This window comes from Aotus nancymaae, unplaced genomic scaffold, assembly GCF_030222135.1.
Source record: "Aotus nancymaae isolate 86718 unplaced genomic scaffold, 86718_ANA_hifiasm-v0.15.2.pri h1tg000014l, whole genome shotgun sequence".
In the NCBI taxonomy this organism is placed as follows: domain Eukaryota; kingdom Metazoa; phylum Chordata; class Mammalia; order Primates; family Aotidae; genus Aotus; species Aotus nancymaae.
Genome location: NW_026988425.1, coordinates 65402594 through 65419236, shown reverse-complemented (window position 1 = coordinate 65419236; position 16643 = coordinate 65402594). Strand labels below are relative to the sequence as shown.

At 37.1% G+C, this 16643-nt stretch overlaps 1 protein-coding gene and 1 pseudogene across 3 annotated transcripts in view; one reads left to right on the top strand and one right to left on the bottom strand.

Moving 5' to 3' along the window:
- FCHO2 (FCH and mu domain containing endocytic adaptor 2) overlaps nt 1–16643 on the bottom strand; it is a 126901-nt gene that overhangs the window by 54587 nt on the left and 55671 nt on the right. The window lies entirely within an intron of this gene.
- LOC135275033 (small nucleolar RNA SNORA40) lies at nt 9418–9535 on the top strand (annotated as a pseudogene).

The following is a 16643-nucleotide window of genomic DNA, read 5'->3' as shown; positions in this document are numbered from 1 at the left end:
AAATACGGTACATACAGAAAAAAAATGTAAAATTTTTGGATGACTTCATATATGTGAAACTAGTAAAGAAATCCCTTAACTATAAAATCAATCCCTTTAAACAAAATTCTTTATCTTTTTCTCACAAAACTCTTTTCCTATAGTAAACGTATCTTGATTTCTCTTATCTTTTCTAGTCTCTTAAAATCCATTTGAAATAGAAAAACATCCAAAAAAAACCCAAAAGAAAAAACATTTTGAAATACAAGATGCAAAATCACTTCAAATCATAAAATATATATTAAAAATTTTACATTGAGTACCATTCACATAAACTTTCTATTAAACATAGAAATAATGATTTCTGGTATAAAAAAACTAAATACAATCTTTCTTTAAAAAACCATTATGCATGAAAAGATTTTATTTTACAAATGGCATATGCTCCACATGCTGCTTCACATGGCAAGGCTTTGCGTGCCTGGCTCAGTGCCAGTTGACAACTCAGCTGGATATCAATGCACATTCTGACCCCCCTTGTAGCATGTCACTTCTGAATGTTTCACAAGTGGAAAGTTTATTCAGCATCTCCTTCAAATGCAGTCCACTGCCCATCATTCTGCTATTTAATCATAAGACAAGTTATTTTTTTTGACAGTACTAAAGCCAGAGTGAGAGTCTTAATGAATAGTTTGCTACAACTGGAATTTCAACTGTTTTAGACTCAATTAATTCTTTTGTCGAAATAAATAACTGCTCTTAGCACTTAGATTTTATGTTGGGTCACAAGGGCAATTTAGTTTGTATAAAAGCAAATAAAACCATTTTGGCTCTGTCTCTTGATGCTCTTTTACACATTATTTTAAAACACCACTATGAGTTCAATTAAACTCACAGAAGAACAACTCTAAGAGGTCAATAACTGAAAGCAAAACAATTCTTAAATATGATGCTTTAATCACCAGATAGGAATAAATAACTGCTATTTTTAAAAAGCCATCAACCTAAAGAATTCATTCAAACCTAATTTGGATCAAAACTTTGAAAAGATGTTAAAGAGTTCTGAAAAGCAACTTACTTAACAGTAATCTTTGATCACCATAAACGTTTTGTGGAATGAGGAAGAATATAAAATATGAAAAATGTAAAATATTTAATTAATAATCCTCGTTGCTTCGGAATCAATCCTGTATCTCAGGCCATCAACAGGACAAGTTTGTAATCTTATCTAGTTAAAAACTACCCTCAAAATTCAAATAGTAAGTCTGGGCTATTCAAATCAAACATATTTCTGCTTCTAATCAGAGCTAAACACATACAAACACTCTCAAGTCATATGCTAAAAGTTTTAAAAAAGGAATGATGATTGCGCATGTGCAAGCACTGAGAGAGGTATGACTCATAACAATGGAAATCAATGACTACATTTTCAAGCTTGCTCCTGGGCCTGTGGAATGCAACACAGTCACATTCCCATATGCCTGGGATGATGGGCCAGGCAAGTTTACACAAAAAAGAGAATCACAGTCCAGCTTGTGATGATATGCAAAAGGCATGGAAGTTCAAATTCGAATTTTGATACTTTCTGAATTAGATACTGTTTTTGAACCTAGGTTGTATCATTTATAAAAGGTGGATAACAAATATAGCATTTGCTCTCGCTCTCTCTCTCCACATAGCTTTATATAATTTTTTTCTTTTGCTAAACCATTTGAAAGTTGCAGACATTAATGACACTTCACTTCAGGAGTATGTGTTTTAATAAAGGACTTGCAGAATCAATTTCCTCAATTCAGTGGTTCCAAACCTCATGAGAGACTCCTGGTGCAATGCTTCTAAACTATATTAAGTATGAGAATCACCTGGAGAACTTCTTAAACCAAAGACTACTGGACCCCACTCCCAGAGTGTTCTATTCAGAAGGTCTAGGGTGGAGCTCAAATATTTGCACTCTTAACAAATTCCCAGGTGATGCCGCTGGTCCTGTAAACCCATTTTGAGAAATACAGTCCTAGTAGACTCTGTGACCACTGCCAGATATTTAATTAGTCTAGACAGCACTTCTCCAGTTATACCGTGCATACAAAGCCCAAAGCACCTTGGGGTCTTATTAAAATACAGATTCTGATTCAGTAGGACCGAGATAGGGTTTGCGATTCTCCATTTATAACAAGCATTCATGTAGTGTGATGCTATAGGTTCTCAACAATGGCTGCAAGTTAGAATCAGCTGAGGAGTTTTAAAATACAGTGGCACCCACCCTGGACCAATGAAGTCAATTTCTTGGCTGGCACAGTGGCTCACACCTGTAATCCCAGCACTGTGAAAGGCTGAGGCAGGCGGATCACCTGAAGTCAGGAGTGCAACACCACTCTGGCCAATATGGTGAAACCCTGTCTCTACTAAAAACACAAAAATTAGCTGGGTGTGGTGGTTGGCCCCTGTAAACCCAGCTACTGAGGAGACTGAGGCAGGAGAATCACTTGAACCTAGGAGGCACAGGTTGCAGTGAGCCAAGAACATGCCACTGCACTCCAGCTTGGGTGACAGAGCAAGACTCTGTCTCAAAAAAAGAAAGAAAGAAAGAAAGAAAGAAATCAATTTCTGTACATTAAAAAAAAAAAAAGAAAAGAAAATTTTTAAAAACTCCGAAAATAATTCTCATATGTACCTGATATGGTTTGGATGTTTGTCCCCTCCAAATCTCATGTGGCAATGTGATTCCCATGTGGGAAATGGGGCCTAATGGGAGATGACTGGACCATGAGGGAGGATCTTTCATGAATGGCTTAGCATCATCCCCTTGATAATGAGTTCTCGCTCAGTTATTTCACACAAAATCTGGTTGTTTAAAAGAGTCTAGGACCTCCTCATCTCTCTCATGTTCGCACTATTGCCATGTGACATGCTGGCTCTCCGTTGCTTTCCACTATGATTATAAGTTTCCTGAGGTCTCACCAGAAGCAGATGCCAGCACCATGCTTCCTATAATGCCTGCAGAACCATGTACCAAGTTAAATATCTTTCCTTTATAAATGACCTAGCCTCAGGTATTTCTTTATAGTGACACAAAGAATGGACTAATATAGTACTCAAGGCTTGAAAACTATGAAAAAAAATTAGAAACTCTAGTCTTAAATCAAAGAAATAGGTTTTTAACCACAGATTTCAGTCACTGTGAAACATTCCAGATGTATATTTTGTGAATGTTTTCTCCTGGTCTGTGGCTTGTTCTTTTTTCTTTCTTTTTTTTTTTTTGGTGTTTTTGAAGAGCAGAACTACATGGATGAATCTCAACCACTCTGGAAAACCCTTTGGCAGTTCATTAATTTTTATTGTTGAGTAGTACTCCACTGTATGGACATACCAGTTTGTTTATCCATTCATCTATTCATCTGTTAATGGACATTTGGGTTGTTTGCAGTTTGGAGTTACTACAAATAAAACTGCTATGAACATTCCTATACAAGTGTTTGCACATATATTTCCTTTTCTCTTGGGTAAATGCCTAGGAGTAGAACTGCTGGATCATATGGTAAGTGTATGTTTAAATTTCTAAGAAACTGCCAAAGGGTTTTCCAGAGTGGTTGTATCATTTTATATTTTCACCAGAAGTCTTCATAAATTTCAGTTCTTCCACATTCTTGATAGCATTTAGTATAGTCAGTCTTTTTTTCTTTTTTCCAGATGGAGTCTTGCCCTGTCGCCCAGGCTGGAGTGCTGTGGTACAATCTGAGTTCACAGAAACCTCTGCCTCCTGGGCTCAAGCCATCCTCCCCACTCAGCCTTCCAAGTAGCTGATACTACAGGTGCACACCACCACACCTGACTAATTTTTGTATTTTTTGTAGATACGGAGTTTCATTGTGTTGCCCAGAATGGTCTTCAATTCCTGGGCTCAAGGGATCCACCCACCTTGGCCTCCCAAAATGCTGGGATTATAGGTGTGAGCCACCCTGCCTGGCTAGTATAGTCAGTCTTTCAAATTTTTATCACTCTAATAAGTGTCCACTGCTATCTTTATTGTGGTTTTAATCTGTATTTTCCTAATTAATAATGGGGTATCCTTTCACGTGCTTACGTGACATTCACATATATATATATATTCAGGTAGTGTCCAAATCTTTTGGTCACCTTTTGCATTAACATATATACAAAATATTGAAATAAATTTTAAATTCTTTATTCAAACATTTATTTCTATCTGTATGTATTAATGGCTATTTATTTTATTATTTCTGTTATAATCTAGTATTTTTATTACTTGCTCAAGTAATTCCAGTTTTGCCCATTGAGAATTCTTTTCAGGTTATCACCTGTGTCTCTCTAAACTGTAAAACTTCAACTAAAGGACATAGAAAAATTTTTTTAAATCTTTGTGATCTTCGATTAGAGAAAGTTTTCTTAGATTTGACACAAAAGCGTAACACATAAAAAAACAAAATTTGGTAAAGTGGACATTAAAATTAACTTCTGCTCTTCAAAAACACCAAAAAAAAAAAAAGAAAGAAAAAAGAACAAGCCACAGACCAGGAGAAAACATTCACAAAATATACATCTGATACATGGTCTGCACTCTGAACTAATAAGACAGATATACAATTTAAAATGCTCAGAAGATTTGAAATACTTTTCAACAAAGAAAATTACAAATGGTTAATAAACACATGAAAAGATGTTCAACGTCATTAATCATTAGGTAAATGGAGATTAAAAGTCATAATGAAATACCATTATCCCACTAAAATGCCTTTAATCAAAAAGATATGTAATACCCAGTGTTGGCAAAGATCCGAACGAAGCTGAGCCTTCACACGTTGTTGGAGGGAATCATAAAATTTTATATAAACTGAATAATACAATTTGTAGTCTTTCGTGTCTGGTTCTTTCACTTAGCGTAATGTTTTTGACATTTAAGCACGTTGCTGCATGTATCAGTAGTTTACTTCTTTTTATGCTGAGTAGTATACTATTGTGTGGATGAATGAGTTTGTTTAGCTGTTGACCTGTTGATGAGCATTTGCATTGTTTCTAGTTTTTAGCTATTGTGAGTAATGCTCCTGTGAACTTTTACCTACAAGTCTTTTTGTAACATGAATTTTTATTTCTCTTGGGTAGATACCTAGGAGTGGAATGTCTGGGTCTTATGGTTGGTGTATGTTTAACTCTTTAACAAACTGCTAAACTGTTTTCCCAAGTGGCCACAGCATTTTATGATTCCCTCCAACAACGTGTGAAGGCTCAGCTTCGTTCGGATCTTTGCCAACACTGGGTATTACATATCTTTTTGATTAAAGGCATTTTAGTGGGATAATGGTATTTCATTATGACTTTTAATCTCCATTTACCTAATGATTAATGACGTTGAACATCTTTTCATGTGTTTATTAACCATTTGTAATTTTCTTTGTTGAAAAGTATTTCAAATCTTCTGAGCATTTTAAATTGTATATCTGTCTTATTAGTTCAGAGTGCAGACCATGTATCAGATGTAATTTTGCTGAGTGAAAGAAGCCAGACCAAAATAAGAGTACATATTATATGATTCTTTATTTATTTATTTATTTTTTGAGATGGAGTCTCGCTCTGTCACCCAAACTGGAGTGCAGTGGTGCGATCTTGGCTCAGTGCAACCTCCGCCTCCCGGGTTCAAACGATTTTCCTGCCTCAGCCTCCCAAGCAGCTGGGACTACAGTTGCTGTGTGCCACCACCCTCAGCTAATTTTTGTATTTTTAGTAGAGACGAGGTTTCACCATATTGGCCAGGCTGGTCTTGAACTCCTGACCTCGTGATCCACCTGCCTCGGCTTTCCAACCTGCTGGGATTATAGGCATGAGCCACCATGCCTGGCCCATATTATATGATTCTATTTATGTAACTTTTTAGAAAATGTACACTAATTTATAGTGACAGAAAGCAAATCAGTGATTACCTTGGGATGGGTGGAATGGGTAACATGAGGTGATACCTATATATTTTAGCTTATTTGTGGCAGTAGACTCACAGATGTTATACATGTCAAAATTCATTAAACTGTACAAATTAAATAGATATAGTTATTGTGTGTTAACTATACCTCAGCAGAACTGTTTAAAAAGGAGGTGGGAAGAATCATTTTAAGGGTTTTGGCATGAGTAATTGAAAGAATGTAGTTGCCACTAACTGATAGGGGAAAGGCTTGAGCCCAGGAGTTCAAAACTAACCTGGGCAACACAGGAAGATTCCATCTCTAAAAAATGTTTTAAAAATTAGCCCAGTGTGTTGGGGGGAAATAGGGGAGGGATAGCGGTGGGTGGGGAGTTGGGGAGAGAGAGCATGGGGAGAAATACCACATATAGGTGAAGGGGAGAAAGGCAGCAAATCACACTGCCACGTATGCAGCTATGCAACAATCTTGCATGTTCCTCACATGTACCCCCAAACCTAAAAAGCAATAATAAATAAATAAATAAATAAATAAAATAAAAAAAAATTAGCCCAGTATGGTGGCATGCACCTGTAGTCCCAGCTACTCAGGAGGCTGAGGCAGGAGGATCACTTGAGGCCAGGAGTCTGAGGCTGCAGTGAGCTATGATCATGTCACTGTGCCCCATCCTGGGAAACAAAACAAGACCCCATCTCTTAAAAAACAAAACAAAACAAAAAAACACAATGAAGTTGCAGCCTTATCTCATACCATGTATGAAAATTAACTCAAAATGGATAAAAGAATAAGCTTCCTACAGAAAAACACAGGGGTAAATCTTCATGACCTTCAAATTGGCAATGGGTTATTAAATATGGCAGTAACAACACAACCAACAAAAGAAAAAAAAAACTTCATTAAAATCACAAACTTTTGTGCACCAAAAGACATTTGAAGTGAAAAATAACCCACATAATGGGAGAATATATTTGCAAATCATGTACCTAATAAGGAGCTCTAGTATCCAAAATCAAGAATTAGAACTCAACAACAAAAAGACAGATAATCCAATTTAAAAATGAGCAATGGACTTTAATAAAGATTTCTCCAAAGAAGATATACAAATAACTAACAAGCAAATGAAGAGATGCTCAGCATCATTAGTCATTAGTGAAATGCAAATCAAAACCAAAATACTGTATTACATACTCACTAGGATGGTGATAATTAAAAAAATAATAATTTTGGCAAGGATATGGGGAAATGGAACCTGCAACATTGGTGGTAGAAATGTAAAGTGGTGGCTGAGCACAGTGGCTCATGCCTGTAATCCCAGCACTTTGAGAAGCCAAGGTGGGCGGATCACCTGAGGTTAGGGGTTCAAGACCAGCCTGACCAACATGGAGAAAGCCCATCTCTACTAAAAATACAAAATTAGCCAGGCATGGTGGCCCATGCCTATAAGCCCAGCTACTTGGGAGGCTGAGTCAGGAGAATCCCTTGAACCCAGGAGGCAGAGGTTGTGGTAAACCAAGATCGCACCATTGCACTTTAGCCTGGGCAACAAGAGTGAAACTCTGTCTCAAAAAAATAAAACAAAAAAGGAAATGTTAAGTGGTATAACTGATGTGGAAAAAAGTTTGGGAGTTCCCCAAAAACTCAAAGACAGAATCACCATATGACCCAATAATTCCACTCCTAGGTACATACCTAAAAGAACTAAAACAGATGTTCTGACACAAACTTGTACACACTTGTTTATAGCAGCACTATTCTCAATGGCCAAAAGGTAGGACCAACCCAAATGTCCACCAACAGATGAATGGATAGACAAAACATGGCATACCCATATAATGGAATATTATTCAACTATAAAAAGGATGACATACTGAAACGTTACAACATTGATGAAACTTGAAAACAATATGCTAAATGATAAAAGTCAAACACAAGACCACATATTATTTGTATGATTCCATTTATATGAAATATCCAGAATAGGTGAATTCAAAGAGGCAGAAAGCACATTACTTTTTGCCCGGGGTTGACGGCTGGAGGGAAATGACAGTGACTGCTTAATAGATAATGGTGTTTCTTTTTAGGGGTGATTAAAATATTCTAGAGCTAGATAGTGGTTATGGCTGTACAACATTTTGAATGTACAAAATGCCATTGAGCTATAAACTTTAAAATGGTTAAACTGCTGAATTTTATGTTAATTTTCTACAACTAAGAAAAAGAATGATAATATGCATGCTGAAGTATTTGGGGGATGTGTACTGACTTCTGCCACCTATTCTGAAATGCATTTAAAGTAAGATGGATTGATGGATGGATAGACAGATGTATAGTGGATATAGTAAAGCCAAAATGGTAGAATATTAATGATGGAATTTAGGTGGTGAATATATAGTTCCTTCACTGTAAAATACTTTTTTTTTTTTTTGAGACAGAGTTTCACTCTTGTAGCCCAGGTTGGAGTGCAGTGGCGTGATCTCAGCTCACTGCAACCTACATCTTCCAGGTTCAACTGTGTTCCAGCCTCCCAAGTAGCTGGGACTACAGGCACGCACCGCCACACCTGGCTAATTTTGTATTTTTAGTAGAGATAGGGTTTCATCATGTTAGCCAGGCTGGATTCAAACTCCTGACCACCCACCTCAAGCCTCCCAAAATTCTGGGAAAGGATTTTAAGGCCAGGCATGAGCCACCATGCCTGGCCTTAAAATCCTTTCAATTATTCTGCATGTTAGAAAATTTTCATACCAAAATTTTAGAGGAAAAAAAGCTTTGTTTAATATGCATTTTCAAACCACATCCATACCTTGTTCCAATTCCACCTCCAGAAATCTTAATACATCTGCTAGGTGAGGATGATTGAAGGAGAAATTTAGGGGATATGTTGAGCCCATTATAATCTCTTTTATCTGGGAAATACCCCCTCCCCAGCAAGTGGAACACCCAGAAGCCATGTTTACACTGCATGACTTGGTCAAAACCGACTGGACTAGAATGAAGTTTCCCTGACCCAAGCTGGACCAATCAGATTCTTTCTTCAAGAAATTTGGAAAGGGAAAAAAAATTGGGGTTAATTCTAGGCTGCAACGGCAATTAAGGAACAAGTTTTAAAACCTACAAATTACTGAGAGATCATCTTATATCATGTGCCTGGAGAAGCAAGGAGTCATTCTGCAAAGAAAATAATGAAGCTGTAGAAATGCAGAGACAGAATGTAGGAAATATGATACCTTGCTTTCCTACTGGTTTGGGTTTCCTTTTGAGGCCTGACTATATTCTTGATTTGTGATCCTTGAGGTATTTCATTTTCTTTTCAGTTAAATTTCCTTCTAAGTTCAAAGAGGCTTCAGTGAGCACCTTTTATATACTGCAAAAAGAACTAAAACCCTGTCCTTGTCACTATACATGAATTTTTACATGTAAAAATAACAATAAGCTTAATTCTTTTTACCTCTATTTTGTTACCAGAATATTTATACATTTATTAACATTTTTAATGGTCACTTTAAATGAATGAACTAAGATTGGCTTGAACAAAGCAAGCTCAAAATAGTTTAATAAAAATAAATCCTCTTTTGCAACCCAGAACTCATTGTTCAGTATAAGTTTTAGTACATATAAGAAAGAATATTATCTTTAAAATCGTTTGATGTTTACTTCAGAATTTAGGTATATTATGAGATTCAATTACTGTGCTGAGATATGGCTGTAGATGAAACTGGTACAGAATATCAGATTAAACGATTTCAGAACCGAAAAACAGCAGAATCTGCTTTTTGAAAAAGACTATCTATTGTCACAAGCCACACAATTCTATATACTATGATATACTATATGCTACCACACTACACAGGAAATGTATTCTGCAACATGGGGGGCCTTTTTCTCTAAAGGGTCTGGTAGTAAATATTTTAGACTGTGGGCCACATACTCTGACATAACTATGCAACTTTGCTGCTACAGCATGAAAGCAGCCATAAACAATACATAAACAAATAAGTGTGAATGTAATCAAATAAAATTATATGTATAGACACTGAAATCTAAATTTTATATGTTTCCTGTGTCACAAAATATTATTCTCCTTTTGGTTTTTTCCCTCAACAATTTAAAATTGTAAAACCTATTCTTTGCTTGTGGGCATCATAAAAATAGGGAGAGTTAAATTTGGTTAAACGGACATAGTTTACCAATCCCTGCTCTAAAATACATAAAAGATAACCAATTATCAGGTGCCATGCCAATCAATTAAGTATGAGTGTATGTTTTTAACAGCCTATTCCATATACAACCCCATAGGGCAGAGTCCTATGGCTGGGACACATAGGTAGAGGTGTACTCCTTCACAGCGTGAAGATTTTAGATGTTTTTTTCTTTGCCAGATCTCCTCTTTTACTCTCCCATTGGTACTAATATACATATATTATCCTCTCCCCTAATCATTATCCATTCTTCTTTCCTCTTTCTCTGGTCATTTTCCCCTTGCCATCCAATAGAAAACAAAGCAAACAAACAAACAAAAGAACAAATAATCACAGAATATCTGGGATGGTTAGTGGGTCTTTGCCTCTTCTTAGCTATTTTTAATTTTGCTTTCCATACAATGGTTTTCACTTCCCTGATTTCAAAAGAAAATCTGGGTGGGACGGGATAGGTGAAAGAGGCTCTACTTATAGGTATGGCATTATCCCAAATCTTCAAGAAGTCTGCAAAAATGATCACTAGATTATATATGTTTTAAATTATTTATTTTACTGTATAATTTTAAAATAGTCGCTAAATAGTCCAAATATTCAAACTAATACATTAATGTTGCTTAGGTAGTCCAACCACATTAATCTCATATTTTCCTTTTGCTTTGTGGCTCACTATTATTTTTCTGGCCAACTTTTTCAAGCTTCTCCTATTTTTATACTTAATTTTTTTTTTTTTTGAGATGGAGTCTCATTCTGTCTCCCAGGCTGGAGTGTGCTGGCATGATCTCAGCTCACTGCAACCTCCGCCTCCCAGATTCAAGTGATTCTCCTGCCTCAGCCTCCCAAGTAGCTAGGATTACAGGCGCCCACCACCACACCCAGGTAACTGTTGTATTTTTAGTATAGACACCGTTTTCCCATATTGGCCACTCTGGTCTTAAACTCCTGACCCTCAGGTGATCTGCCCGACTTGGCCTCCCAAGGTGCTAGGATTACAGGCATGAGCCACTGCACCCAGCCTGTGTCTTTAATATTTTAAAGACTTGTATCTTTAAAGTTCCTGGAAGTCTTCAAATAGAAGCTATAAACTCATATTATATAATGAAAATATAGGTAAGCTTAAAAAAACCTTTTATTTAAACATATTACATACTGGCCTACCAATTTTTGTTTTAGGTTATTTATCCTTTTCTTTATTACAAATGGAAACCTGCTGAACTTCTATGGATTATAAATAGCATAAAGTAAAATTACCAGAATGACTGTAAAACATAAACCATTGAAAATATGAACTTTAATCTCTTTTAGCAACTGAATTATCTGAGAGTGGTTAGGGTTACAAGGGCAATGTCACTGGAATATTAAAAAAATCCAAAATTAGAAAACATCTGTTTATTCATGATCCTTTCAGATCACAGGTGCTTTGATATTCAAAGCATCCTCTCACAGTGACTCAAATTCCAGAGGAACCAGGCAGTACTACACTAAAAAAATAAAAATAAAAATAAAAAAACAATGACAGGCTAGGTGTGGTAGCTCACGTCTGTAATCCCGGCAGTTTGGGAGGCTGAGACAGGTGGACTGCTTCCGGCCAAGAGTTCGAGACCTGCCTAGCCAACATGGTGAAACCATGCCTCTTCTAAAAATACAAAAATTAGCCAGGTGTGGTGATGCATGCCTGTAATCCCAGCTACTCGGGAGGCTGAGGCATGAGAATTGTTTGAACCTAAGAGGTGGAGGTTGTAATGAGCCCGCGATCACGCCATTGCACTCCAGACCAGGCAACAGAATGACACTCTGTCTCAAAAAAAAGCAAAACGACCAAACAAAAAGGCAATGACAAAAAGTCTCAGTACATAAAATAACTAATATAACATTATCATAATGAGTAAGAAATAAATTCGTAATGCTCTCAAAGAGTTTGACTTACATAAAAGAACTGAAAACATAAAGTGACAAGTTGTATCTTTCAATAGATAACTGACTAAAAATAAAATTGGAGTCATTTTGCAGCATGAGAGATAGGTTAACTTTTATGTATACAATTTATATTTTTTTTGTTCTGAGACAGTCTCACTCTTGTCATCCAGGCTGGAGTGCAATGACATGATCTTGGCTCACTGCAACCTGTCTCCCAGATTCAAGCGATTCTCCTGCCTCAGCCTCCCAAATAGCTGGGATTACAGGTGCCCCCCACCACGCCCAGCTAATTTTTGTATTTCTACTAGAGACAGGGTTTCACCATGTTGGCCAGGCTAGTCTCGAACTCCTGACCTCAGGTGATCCACCCACCTCGGACTCCCAAAGTGCTAGGATTACAGGCGTGAGCCACTGTACCCGGCCTCTTTTCTTCTTAAATATCCTGGATTACTGCAACAGTCATGCAGTGGTCTCTCCAACTCAATCCTTGCCTTTTTTTGCAGGCGTTCTCAACAGAGTAGAGTTCAGTCACCTCGGCCTCCCAAAGTGCTGGGATTATAGGCATGAGCCACTGCATCCAGCTATGTATACAAATTTCAAAAAGAATTGGATCTTTTGTTTTCTTTTTAAAATCTCTATCCCACAGAACTAAAACTAGGAAGTTTTAAAGGGGGTCCTTACGAAAGAGGAGAAATAAAATGTTAACAGAAATCAATAGTATAAAACAATTGAAGGTTAGAATATACTTTACAAAACAAAATCCTTTAAGTCCACAATCACATGCAAAATTTTGTGTATGTTATTTTTCTAAGAAGCATAACTTTTGTTATTGCAGTGGGCCCCTAGACTCATTTGTTCAGGTGCCCCACACCTGTAATCCCAGCACTTTGGGAGGCCAAGGTGGCTGGATCACCTGAAGTCAGGAGTTCGAAACCAGCCTGACCAACATGGAAAAACCCCGTCTCTATTAAAAATACAAAATTAGCTGGGCATGGTGGCACATGCCTATAATCCCAGCTACTCGGGAGGCAGAGGCAGGAAAATTGCTTGAACCCGGGAGGCAGAGGTTGCAGTGAGCCAAGATCACGCCATTGCACTCCAGTCTGGGCAGCAAGAGTGAAACTGTCTCAAAAAAATACATTATGAAAGAGGCCAGGTGCAGTGGCTCACATCTATAATCCCAGCACTTTGAAAAAAAAAAAATTATCTGGGCATGGTGGCAGGCACCTGTAATCCCAACTACGCAGGAGGCTGAGGCAGGAAAATCACTTGAACCCAGGAGACGGAGACTGCAGTAAGCCGAGACTGTGCCATTGTACTCCAGCCTGGGCAACAAGTGTAAAACTCCATCTCAAAAAGGAAAAAAAAAAAACAAAAAAAAATATGAAAGAACTGCATTTAGTTGCCCATAGCAACTCAACAAGGGAAATAATTTATTCCTTCCACTCCACCCCACACCAGTTAGTTTGTTCTAGGACTGTTTAAAAGTCCTAGTTCTATGACTCTTTGGGGTCCTGAAACAGCCACCTAATTCTGGGTTTAGTGACGCTAGGAAAGCCCAAGTCATCACCGTTTCTGGCTTCTCTATTACTTCCTATTATCAAGTTATAAGTATTTTCTACATGACTTCGTATAACTTGAGGCCAATAAAATTAAATTTATAATGAAACTACATTAGTGGCTACTTATTCATGAGAAATGCATCATTTTTTGAAAAAAAAATTTATTAAATACTTAATAAATGTTACATTCTCTCACATAAATCTTACAACAGCCCCATGAGGCAGTTACTATTATTATCCTCACTTTACAGATGAGGGCACTAAGGCTTATAGGTCTCACTGCTAGCAAAGAGCAGGTCACAAACCACTGTACTGTACCACAAATAAGAAAAGAAACATGAGCCAGGCACAGTGGCTCACATCTGTAATTCCAGCACTTTAGAAGACTGAGCCAGGAGGATTGCTTGAGCCCAGGAGTTCAAGACCACCCTGAGCAACATAGTGAGATCTCGTCTCCATCAAAAATTTTTAAAACTTAGGGGGGTGTACTGGTACGTACGTGCCTGTGGTCCCAGTTACTTGGGAAGCTGAGGTAGGAGGACTGCTTGAGCCTGGGAGCTTGAAGCTACAGTGAGCTATGATTGCATCACTGCATTCTAGCCTGGGTGGCAGAGCAAGACCATGTCACACACAAAAAAAGAAAAGAAACATGATCTAAATGTCCAGACAAAAGGAATCAGGCAGTGAGCCTAAAGGCAATTCCCAACATACAGTTATTAGCTAACCAACAGAAAGGAATTTAGAATAACTGTATATTTGTTGAGTTCTTCATAGAGAATGAATAAGTAGGTTGACAAGTAGGACATTATGATGAATAAGGGTTCAGCAATCCTCATATGCTGAGTTAGCAAAATTTCTAAGAACTGACAAAATCTTAATTCACCTGCAAGTCTATATTAAAGGAAATTAGTGGCAGGTATTTGATAAGTTCCAACATATTTCTGTGTGTTAAATAAATGTGTTTGGACTATATTACTTTTTTTTTTTTTTGGAGATGGGAGTTTCACTCTTATTGCCCAGGCTAGAGTGCAATGGTGCGATCTTGGCTCACCATAACCTCTGCCTCCCGGGTTCAAGCAATTCTCCTGCCTCAGCCTCCCAAGTAGCTGGGATTACAGTCACATGCCACCACTCTTGGCTAATTTTTTGTAATTAGTAGAGATAGTGTTTCACTATGTTAGTCAGGCTGGTCTTAAACTCCTGACCTCAGGTGATCCAGCTGCCTCGGCCTCCCAAAGTGCTGAGATTACAGGCGTGAGCCATCACCCCCAGCCTTGGACTATATTACTTTTAAGGTCCCCTTATGCAATAAAACTCCATGATTATAAGACAAACCAAATTATGTAACTTTTCTCTTCTAGTATTATCTAATTATAAAGTAAATCCATGCCTTTTAAACTGTTATTTCCAATAATTTAAACATTAACAACATGATTAAATCGTACACCTGAAACACATATACAACCTACTACAGTTCTAAAAGGTTTTATTTTGGGGTTTGGTATCTTTGTACTGTGATTCCACAATGCACTATAGTAGTAATTTTTGTCTGTTCAAAGGACATTTCCATTATCCCTTTCAGAATACAAATCCTGATCCTCCATGATCTGCGCATGTGACCTATGTTGACCAATTACAATATCCTAGTACCCTACACACAGTGATTTATACAAAGATAAGCATGTGACAAAAGCAGAACCTTCCCTGAAATTAATATGCTGACACTACCAAAAAAAAAAGTTTTTTCTACTAGGGTTCTAAACTGAATGGATATAGGCTTGGACTGTTGATGCCCTTCCTTGTCAGTTATCAGGAAAAAGTCTACAGTTGGAACTTAATAATCTGAAGCCAAGTAAAGAAAAAAATTAGAGAAAAGAGTGAAACAAAGTCCTGATGAAATCCATTTGTACCTTGAATCTATTGCAGACTTTCAGGTTAAAAAAAAAGCCAATGCATGGAATTTCTGCTTAGGCTTGTTTATATGGCTTTCTGACACTCACAAACAAAAAGTCTCTATTGAACTAAGCTGGAGATGACAGGTTTCAACATGAGTACCAACACTCAATATTGGCAGTGACTGCCTACAGCACTGAGATGAGAGAGATTCTGAAGTCTCCTCCGGGGAAGAATGTAACGATCTAGTAATGGTATCTGCCATGAATAAGGCAGCACATGCCACATACTTGTCAGCCTTTGGCTGAGCAGTGTCTTAGGAAATGACACTGGCATATAAAAGCAAAAAGCAGTAAAAAAAAAAAAAAGCCACAAAGCCAAAGTACAGTGGGAAAAGTTACACAGGAAGAGAAAAAAAGTCACAAAAAAAAAAAAAAAATGGCCCATCAAAATAAAAATTGGATGACTGAAAATTTCAATATTCCAATTATTCTCTAGAGTAATATTTTAAGAAAAACACTAACCTCCTTCAAGCTGATTCTCTGTATTCTTTCTTTTTGCTTAAATATACTCTGGATCATTCGTGACCCAGGGGAAAAAGGTATCATTCATCAGTTTAGGTTCAGATTTAAGGTCCAGTCCCCTGGTTTCAAAGCATTCTCCAAATTAAAATTTATGTCAACATATCTATACTTAGCTCTATTCTAATTTTTCCAAAGCATGAAAACTGAATCCCAGTTCTGCCATGTACTAGCTTAGGCAAATCTCTCAACATTCCTCTCAACATTTCCCTCATCTGTAAAATGGGAATCATAGTACATATTTCAAAGAGTTGCTAAAAATCGAAGTGTGCCTGTAAAGTGGTTGGCACAGTACATGGCACAGAGTAAGAGTTCACTAAACATTAACCATAATTATTTAGCATTCACTTAAAAATTTTTTTAACAGCCAATCTAACCATTCCAACCTTCTTAACACCCTACTCTTGTCATTAAATGTTCCTTTGTTCATTAACAAAAATGTACTGTTTAGAAATAGAGAAAATAGATGAACCAAATACAGAACTTTTTCACAAGTACAAACTATTAAAATTTAATGGTAGACAGCAACAAGGCAAAAAAGAAATACATAAGTTCTTTGGCACTTTTGATGGAGAAGTTAAAGATAAT